Below are 10,720 nucleotides of genomic sequence, written 5' to 3' on the forward strand. Positions count from 1 at the left end.
ATTTTTTTTTTTTTTTTATTTATTTGAGAAATCCTGAATACGGAGCAAATCCATTTTATATCAGGATATCAACAGCGAGAAAAATAGAAATTAACAAATGAGAAGCACGCACACATATGTAACAAGAATAATACAATAAAAATAATAAAAATTAAACAATAATAATAAAACAATAACAAGGGTATAACAAATATTAATTTCTCTTCAGCTGCTTGATGCACGCATTTCTGAAAGCCTGCTTAGATAGATGGAAGCCTGGAGGATCCATAATTAACGCTTTATTAAGAGTAATAGCTTAAACTAGAAACTAGTTAAAAACACACGTGACTCAACACGTTTAAAAGACACTTCCACTGAGATTACTTACATTACACAAGCCTTGCAGAGGCAAATCTTTCAATTAAATTTCAGCTTTGCTATTCTTATCAGTTTAGAAACAAGAAATAGTCATAACATTACTCATATAAAGCCTTGAAATATCACAAACTTAGACTTACATTAAAGTCGCTTATTTTTGCGGAGTTGCCAAGCTCGCACAGAAAAATTATCCTACCTAAATGTGTGATAACACTAGATATCTTCTGTGACCATACAGGCCCTCCTATACGTGCGATAACACTAGAATTCTCCTTTGACCATGGAGGTCATGTTATACAAATACAGGGTTAACCAAAAGTTCCATTTCCCCTATTTATGTTTTTATTATTTTTTCATATTGATGTATATATAATATTCATGGTTCAGTATAGTATAACAAAAGATACATAATATTTTCTCGGTAAAACTGTTAAAGCCGGGAATCGGCTGTAACTCGTTTATTCTGTAATTGTTGACATTCGTACTTACTTATTCTGCATGGCGAAAGATCGTTTAACAAGGGATTTCGCCTTTTTTAAACGAAATTAGTATCTATTGTCGACATATCGAGTAAGTATTATTCGTTCTTTTCTCGCTTCCTGAACACGCAAAATGGCGGGCAAATATTGACTAGCGTTGTATTTCAAACGGCAAAGCAGTGCTTCAACCTTCTTAACAGAAAAATTCCAGCATAGCCCTGAAAACCATTACCGCATAGCCTCAGAAACAATTCTGGATCGTATAACCATACACAAATAGCCCCAAAAACCATTCACCATAGCAGGTTGGGCAATATAGAAATCGAAAACGTATGTGAAGATACATATGTTTCATATATCCCGGTTTTGTAGGAGATTTCGTGAGAGATGAAATAAGTACTCTTCGATCATGTTTATTTTTATTAGTTTTGTTACGTAACATCACTTTTCTTCCTAGTCGCGGACGAGTGACCATTACATGAAATTAACGACGAAATACTCAAACACCTGTTACAAGGACGGTACTCAAACCCGGGAACTTTGTTGACGAGATCGAATGTCGACCACTTAATGAGCTTGCCCACCTAGTCTGCTTAATGTTGCTTGTGTCAGATAATTAATAATAACTGTCAATATCCCGCATTCATTATCATTTGTTTTATAATTTATCTTATTGATGTGATTAACCTCAAGTCGAAAAATTAGTTGAAAGGCAAAAATGCAAGATTGAATGTCTCTGATGTTACTTCGTGCCGAATAATATGATGCGATATATTAATAATATAATATGCCTAGTCATTCCATTCATTAATCCCAATTGCGTACACAAAATATGGTATAATGTCCACTCCTAACAAACCTCCGTGGTGGAGTGGTTAGCACAGCACGCTACGACAGCATGGGCTCCTGGTTCGAATCTTGGTTTGGCCATGGGTGTTCTTGGTGAGTGTCCCTTAATCAATGTCATCATATCATCATTCATTACTCATCTTCATCGTCGCTATTTGTCAAAAGTGAAACAATAGCGACACTAAATAACAAACATCCAATCAAATCGAACATCTTCACCGATTTAATTCTATACAGTAGCAAATTCCCAGTTTGTTACTGCATCTTGCTTAATTTTACAGCATCTCAATTATTTTCCTGTTCGAAAACAAATGGAATGTTGTTTTGAGCAGTTGATTGTGCATTGTTTTGTTGTTTGTATTGTTTAATTAAAGTTGCATTAATTAGTTTTAGTCCAATCGTGACAGAGGGAATCGAGAACACAAAGATAGGGGAAAACACAAGTTAAAGACCACGGTAAAGGTAACATTCCGTGAATACGACTGAAGTGACTGCAGAATATTATGGATAAAATTTGTTTCGCTTTCTTCTTTTATTTCTGTTTCAGTTATTTTACTTCGCTTTTCTTCTATCACTCCTCTTAATCGTGTCGGTGAGGAAAAATTATAAACTCGTGAATTGGACGATGGGACAATAAATCTATGCCTCTCCCACGTTTTGAAACTGTCACCACAAAATATTGTCTTACTTTTAAAATTTACGCCAAATATGGTTTCACTCGTCTATTTCTCAAGGCGTTCCATTGCCTCTCCGCTGGCGTAGTGGTAACGTCTTCGACATGTAATCAAAGACTTCCGAATTCAATACCAGATAGAGGAACATTTGGTTCGGATTCCACTTTAATCTGTAGGTCCAATGCATAAACTAGACTTAAAAAAATTAACGTGTGGCATGTGGTCGGTGATGGGAACCATCATTTCAGTGAACCTTCTTGACAATGACTAGTATCACTCGAAATAATATTTCCTTACGAAAAGCTCTTGTTAAGAAACCAATTGCTGAAATTTTCTTCTTGAGGCCACGTAGCACCCAGCTGTTGTTTGTTGTGCCTGGAGCATGAGTCATGTGGCTCATGCTATCAATGCTCAATCCTTCCCGAGAACTCAGATCCTCCAGGCAAACTTAAGCGAATATTTTGTTATTTGAGTTGCATAAACAAGAGGCTTTAAAACGTTACGAAATTCTAGGTCCCGTGGCCCAGGTAATTCTTTCTCTGACTGTACAGCTACCATGGTTGTACTTGTCCAATTTTCAGATATATCCTACATCCGATGTGACACATGCCATCTCACTATTTCTTCTGAATTTTAATTTCGGTCTTGTGCAAACATACTGTGATTCTTGTAATTTATAGTTGGAACATGCAGTATTTGGAATAACACCTAAAGTCTCAGATTTCCCCTCCAAATATTACAGAGGTACGAATCATTCTACTAAATTTGAAATGTGTGTATCATGTGAAAAATTACGCAATTGTTCCAGTTTACGCAAAGGGAATGAATATCACACCTATTAATAACATTATATGATTGATATCATAATTGGCCAATACAATATCTATAATTGACCTACATACCGAACCCACCATTCTGCTACAAGACGCGAATTCTTTCGCAGGGATTATGTCCGAAACGTGTAACTTTAATAATGCTCTAAAAGTAGGGCCACTTATGTTTTTAATCTGAAAAAGTCAGGAAACAAGATGGTGAAATAAAGGTTCTTTCTTCGTAAATATAGTAGCCATCAGACAAATTCGCCTCGAGTATTTCGAGAAAGATAATTAAATTTAATCTAGTTGTAGTAAACAATTTTCCTTAAATGTTTTAAGAATTCAACGAAGAGGATAACGCTCGTAACGAAGCAAAAATGGTTTGATTTTGTTCTCAATTTTGAAATTTGTCATGCAATATTTCTCCATTGAAAATTTCAGAAAGATCACTTTAAATTCTAGACGCTTATTGTTTGTTACTGAACATCATTTGCATCAATTTCACCTAACAAAACAATTGTTTTAAATATTTTCATTTGTAGCGCTGATGGCGTTAAAATTCCTTGCATAGCATATCATGAGCTCAAGAGATGTCAGTTCTCTGAAAATCTCAGCAAAACGTTAGTTCTATGAATTTTCTATATCATGGTGTAAAATACCGTTTTCAACTATAAAAAATTAAGGTAATATTTTAGGAGTTAAGTAAGACGTTTTAGTCCAAAACCTTCATACATGTTTTTTGCAGATTGAGAAATATGGCATTCTTCTCGGAATTGACTGATATTTCATGAAAGTGAAACAGTTCTTGGCACAGAACTTTGTTACTTTCTTATGTTGAAGAATGATTGTAATGTTAATGTTGTGTGGTTAATACATCGTTAGAAAAATAGATTTTGACAAGAAAAGATAAAATATAAATTACTGTTTTCATTTATTAATAAAAATCAACAACAGGTATACAATGTTCATCCAAGTAATCCATATCCAGAATGACCGATACTGAGATGAGGCTGTACGTGGAGGTTGTGTCCTTGTTTCTTGACCACTGCGTTGAATCCATTGTGATCGTCAGCCACGTAGTCCACAGTTCTAACACTTCCGTCTGGTTCCACAAGACTGTACTGTCCCTTCACAACAGGCCCATCACGTACTTCATACTGGCTCTTCTGGTCGCCTGTGTGGTGGTCACTCACAGCATACTTGAACTCGTATTTGGGATATGCCTGCACGAGAAATATACATATTTATTACTTTTTTGTTCTTGCACAAGGGCAAACACACATCAATCTTAACCAGTTATTCTGTTGCATTTATGCCTTTGTTCCATTTAGACTTAACATGTGAAGATGAGAGAGAGAGTATATCAATAACTTGGCATTTTTCTTATATTTGAAAATCAAGTATTTACTTACGTAATAGTCCACATGATGAATGGGTGGAATTGCAAGAGCTAGTGCTGAGAAAGCCAGTACTCCAACAAGAACCTGCAACAAACATAAATCGAAAAACGTATGATCAAGACTAAATTCACAAATGAAGTAAATATTTATAAAGTTATTGAAAATATTCAAGAGCATATGAAGAAATTCCGGATCGTGGTTGTGACATTTCTTGTAAGTTTTGTAACCCCAAGTCATCTGAATGCACAAGGTGAGAAAAGAACGATTGACAATTTGTCGATTCCTCTCATACTGATCAACATTTGATCAATCTTTCAATCTCGTCGATCCTAAAAGTATAAAGTTCTAAGTAAAGTTCTACCATTTTTTCTGAGATGATAAGTATAATTTGTGTACTAATTATTCCAAAGTTCTTGTACCTCATATGTTACTGGAAACTTAGATATATATTCAATATTAATGTCAATTCCATAATCTTACCACGAAGGAATTCATTTCTATTTGGATGCAAATGGATTACACTTCTCAACTGATAACCGAAGAATAAGGCAGTGCTTTATATAAGACAGAGAAGTGAAACTTTCGAACCTTCACTTCCTCTATATCATTCAGAGAGCTGCATTTTCTTCCTATGTTCATTGGATGTCAAATGCGCAGAAAGGTTAATTTATTCCACCGACAAGAAAATATTTATCTGCTGCCTAGTCAGTCGTGTAATATGTACTGAGAATGAATGTTATCTTAGAATTCTTGAGGCTGTAACAGCCGCAACCAAATCTTTTAAATAGATTTGATTTTTGTTAAGTCCCCTTTATGCACAGTGAGGCTAATCGGAACTGGACCTACAATTCAAACTGGGATCCGAAAGACTTGTGCCTCCACCAGGTATCGAATCCGGCTTTTCTTTTCAAAATCTATTTTTCTAACGATGTATTAACGACACAACATTAACATTACAATCATTCTTCAACATAAGAAAGTAACAAAGTTCTGCGCCAATAATTGTTTCACTTTCATGAAATATCGGTCAATTCCGAGAAGAATACCATATTTCTCAATGTGCAAAAAAACATGTTTGAAGGTTTTGGACTAAAACGTATTACTTAACTCCTAAAATATTACCTTAATTTTGGATAGTTGAAAACAGTATTTTACACCATAATATAGAAAATTCATAGAACTAACGTTTTGCTGAGATTTTCAGAGATCTGACATCTCTTGAGCTCATGATGCGCTATGCAAGGATTTGTAACGCCATCAGCGCTACAAATGAAAATATTTAAAACAATTGTTTTGTTAGGTGAAATTCAGTAACAAACAATAAGCGTCTAGAATTTAAAGCGATCTTTCTGAAATTTTCAATGGAGAAATATTGCATGACAAATTTCAAAATTGAGAACAAAATCAAACCATTTTTGCTTCGTTACGAGCGTTATCCTCTTCGTTGAATTCTTAAAACATTTAAGGAAAATTGTTTACTACAACTAGATTAAATTTAATTATCTTTCTCGAAATACTCGAGGCGAATTGGTCTGATGGCTACTATATTCACGAAGAAAGAACCTTTATTTCACCATCTTGTTTCCTCACTATTTCAGATTAAAAACACAAGTGGCCCTACTTCTAGAGCATTATTAAAGTTACACGTTTCGGACATAATCCCTGCGAAAGAATTCGCGTCTTATAGCAGAATGGTGGGTTCGGTATGTAGGTCAATTATAGATATTGTTTTGGCCAATTATGATATCAATCATATAATTTTATTAATAGGTGTGATATTCATTCCGTTTGCGTAAACTGGAACGATTGCGTAATTTTTAACATGATACATACATTTCAACTTTTAACTTAAAGTACATTTTTCAGTATACACTCTTCTGAACAAATTATCACAAGATTGAGCAATACGGAATTATTTACATTTTCAACATTTTGCATTCCTAACACTTAAAGAATAATAATTTTGGTTTGCCAGCTTGCTAATTTTAAGTGACGCCTATTATCTTTAACCGTGATCGTTTCTCGTCCTAAGAGTATGTGCCATCCCAATGTACAGCTTGAGGTACTGACTAATCTACAAGGAAGCATTCTCTGAAAATATACATACTGCGGAAAAATACCTTTCACTTTAAGACAACTAGCGTTCATAGATGAATTATGTTATAACAATCCCTAATTCAAAATAAACATGTAAATTCAAAATGTGGAATTTTAATTGGAGATGTTTAAATATCCTTGACATACGGAGTTGTTTTGTTTCAGTGCTGTACCAGACTACTGAAATACTGGTTTTAACACTTTGTATTGAGAATAATGTGGAAAGACATGTGTCTCAATCTCTGAGAGGAAAATTCATCTTAGTACACAAAGAAAGACAAAGAGGGGAAGAAGAAGAGCTGCACGGAAGGAAGATATGGGAGAAGAGAAGGAGGTGGGGTAAGTGTGTAGGTTATACATTTACAATATTAATATTTTTACTGATATCCAAAGCAGTTCTTGAAAGTGTTTGTATGTTGGGAATATAAGTTTAAGGGATATAATATAATTATGGTTCGTGTTCTTAAAGTTGGTGTATTTCAATTACATTTTTTCAAACCGATTCTTTCGAAAAACCTACAGCTTCCAGAAATTTTTAATTTTCAAACTAATTTTGAAATAATGAATGAATTGTGTTTTAATCTCCACAAATATATAGAGTAAGGTGTAAGGTGTAGAAATATCAAACATCAGAAAATGTTTAAAATGTCCGCAACATAGAAAATACGCATATAGATTTTCACGCAATATTGTGAAGCACTTTCGCAAATTAATTACTAGGTGAACTGTCAAAAATATTATGTGATTACACAAATTTCATCTCAATATTTATAATCTCTGTACAGCTACCATGGATGTATTTGTCCAATTTTCAGATATATCCTACATTCGATGTGACACATGCCATTTCACTATTTCTTTAGAATTTTAATTTCGGTCTTGTGCAAACATACTGTGATTCTTGTAATTTATTGTTGGAACATGCAGTATTTGGAATAGCACCTAAAGTTTCAGATTTCCCCTCCAAATATAGCAGAGGTACGAATCATTCTACTAAAGTTGAAATGTATGTATCATGTAGTAGAGAGGCAGCACTTCGTTCCTACGCGTGAGCAAAAATTCGATGCGACTGGTGTTATGTTATATCCTGTCGAAGCGGGGTACGAGCGATTTTATTGTTGAGTCAGCAGTTCGTGTTTGATCACGTTGAAGACATCGGAAGCGGTGGGGGAGGGGGGTGAATGGATTTGTCACGTTGTTTCTTGATGTATGCTAACCTAACACGTGCGTATGTTTGTGTGTGTGTGTGTGTGTGTGTGTGTGTGGAGGAAATGCGCGCGCAACCATTGCGTATGATGCAAACACATGAAGAAATGATTTAAAGATGGCGCCGAATTTTGCTGTACCCCGAAAGCTTAACGGCTAAGGTTATTGCTCTGTAAAACAAGAGGCGTCGAGGGTTCGATTCCTGGTAGAGTCAATATTGATTGATTGATAGATTGAGTTAGTTTTTTTTAAGTGCATTTTATGCACGGTAAAACTAATCAGGATTGGACTTACAGTTGAAAAGTGGTGATTCGGATCACTATGTCCCTCCACCGAGTATCGAACCTGGGACCCTTTGATTACAAGGCGACGATGTCAATATTGAATGGTCTCGATTAGCCTGTGTGTACATAAAGCCAGCAAAATGGTTGAGTTCGAAAATCGAGTTGGGTTAGTGGTTAAAGTTGTCACCTGGCAGTGAAGAGGTCGCGGGTTCGATTCTCTAGGTAGTTAAATTAGGCCAATTGTTTAGTCTCGTCATTATAGGTTCCCGATTAGTCCATCTGTGCATAAATAGTGTTTGAATGAAATCAATATGGCGGCCTTGGGTTAGTGGTTAATGTTGTCACCTGGTAATGAAGAGGTCGCGGGTTCGATTTTCTAGGTAGTTAAAAGAGGCCAATTGTTTTGTCCCGCCATTATAGGTCCCGATTAGTCCATCTGTGCATAAATAGTATTTGAATAAAATCAATATGGCGGCCGCGTTTTGTGTTCAGCGGCGGCGGAGCGGGGCGGCGCGGCGCGGGAGGTGTTTTTTATTCCGCGAGATGTTTTAACCAAGTGGTTGAGGGTTCGATTCCCAATGTGGGTGAAAATTGGATATTCAATTGTATTTGTTTAAAAGTTCCGATTAGCTTTTTGTGCACATAGAGAAAATAAACTAATTGGAAATAGGATGTTTATGCTGTAATGAAAAGGTCCCGGGTTCGATTCACAATGTCAAATTGGCTGATAATGATGTTGTTTTTAAAATTAAAATAAAAAGAAGTGTGTTGAGTCCCCATTAGTATTTATGCAGGAACAGATATTAAAAATCAAAACAAAATGGCTGTGACTGGTGTTTAGTATTCGAAAGGTTCCAGGTTCGAGTTCCTAGTTATATATATTTTTTTTTTTTAGTTTAGAGAATTAGTCCCCATTTATTGCATTTTGGCGAACACGTCCTCCCCCTTTGTGGCATTTGGACATGTTGGAGATATACATAGAAATTGTTGTCAAAGTGCCTAATAATGATTTTCTGTTTAAATAAAAAAGAAGTGTGTTATCAGTCCCGATTAGCACGAACAGATATTCAAAAAGCAAAACAAAATAGCTGATATTGTTGTTTAGTATTCAAAAGGTTTTGGGTTCCAATGCTGGCAAATTTGCAGAATAACATTGATTTGTTTAAAAAGTGAGTTACTATTCCCGATTATTTTTGATACACAAATAGAAAATGGGGTGATTTTGGAGTTTTGCAACCAAGGGGGGTCGAGGGTTCGAGTTTATTAGGGGATAATATTGGCGTTTTTTAACGCAGTCCCGATTAACCGTAATGCATAAAGCTGTTTCAACGAATATCGAACCTGGAACCTTTTGATTACAATACAAAGACTTTACCACTAATGTATGCTATGTTTTAAAACCAAAAATAAATAATAGTATCGAATTTTTAAAAAAATGCGTTACCAGTCTCGATTAGCCATTATGCACAAACAGATGTGTTTTGAAACAAAGGGGGGGTCGAGGGTTCGATTACAACTGGGTATGTGTGTTGAGGAAACTAAAGGTCAACAGGCATGGAAAGTTTTTACTCGCCATCTCAAAATAAGTTTTTGGGCTTGGTACAGGTAGCTTTTTGTAGAAAGCCCCACAACGGCATCAACGTGGCTACCATCTGTGGGGGCCTCTTTATTTTTAAGTTGTAGAGGGGCACAAAGCCGTTTGTACCATACAACGTTGCACCGAAGAACCAACTTGTCAACTAGTCACTCACTCCATCATTAAAGTGCACAACATAATATCAGATTTGCACTGATAATAAGCAAAAAATTATAGCGGATGCATAATTATATTTCAATGACAGCAAATGGTTTCAAATGAATGGTTTTCACTTTATTTTTTACTAAGTAACAGATTTGGTAATGAAAAGCTTTAACATTTGCATATAATATGGGATTTCTTTTGGTATCCAGTTTGTATGTTGACCAAATCACAGATATACTATTACTAAGGATAGCATTAACTTAATCTAATAAAAATATATTCCACTGCATTACAAAATTAACTCATTCTGTTTTCTGTTGTTTGAATCCATATGGTAAAGTCTCGAAACTTGATGCACATCTTTTTGTTTTGGTATATACCACCTGAAAAACCCTTATTTCCGGCTTACTAACAACGGAATGTGTTTTTGTGCGTACGATTTTGTTCGAGTTGAGTAAAGTTAAAGAGGAGGTGGTGTTGAGAATAGCATTGGTGAGTGATTCGAAATTGATTGTGCTGCTGTTTTTATGGTTTAGACATATGCCTTTCACCTTGCAAACAGTAGTAACATTAGTATTGTCTGGATTTACTACCTCAAATGCATAACTTTTCGGCCCACTGGATGAAAATGCTCTGATATAAGCATTTTTCCCATAGAGTTCTAGTTCATTTGTTAACTCTCCTAGGTAGTCTCCAACAGGCAGATCAACATCACCTGGCCTTTGAATATAAATAACACTATCGGTATCATAGTACAATACATTTTCGCCTAATGTATCCAAATATTCATAAAGCATATCAAAGCGGGGTTATATGTA

General features: G+C 35.3%; 1 pseudogene across 1 annotated transcript; it reads right to left on the reverse strand.

Moving 5' to 3' along the window:
- Nucleotides 1-4,139: 4,139 nt before the first annotated feature.
- On the reverse strand, nucleotides 4,140-5,101 carry LOC146002579 (cuticle protein 19 pseudogene; annotated as a pseudogene). The gene is made up of 3 exons (XR_014443726.1): nucleotides 5,055-5,101; nucleotides 4,587-4,658; nucleotides 4,140-4,397 (listed from the first exon to the last, which is right to left on the reverse strand). The product of XR_014443726.1 is annotated as a cuticle protein 19 pseudogene (transcript).
- Nucleotides 5,102-10,720: the final 5,619 nt, after the last annotated feature.

The sequence above is a fragment of the Lepisma saccharinum genome, chromosome 18 (assembly GCF_977018435.1).
Source record: "Lepisma saccharinum chromosome 18, izLepSacc3.1, whole genome shotgun sequence".
NCBI lineage: Eukaryota > Metazoa > Arthropoda > Insecta > Zygentoma > Lepismatidae > Lepisma > Lepisma saccharinum.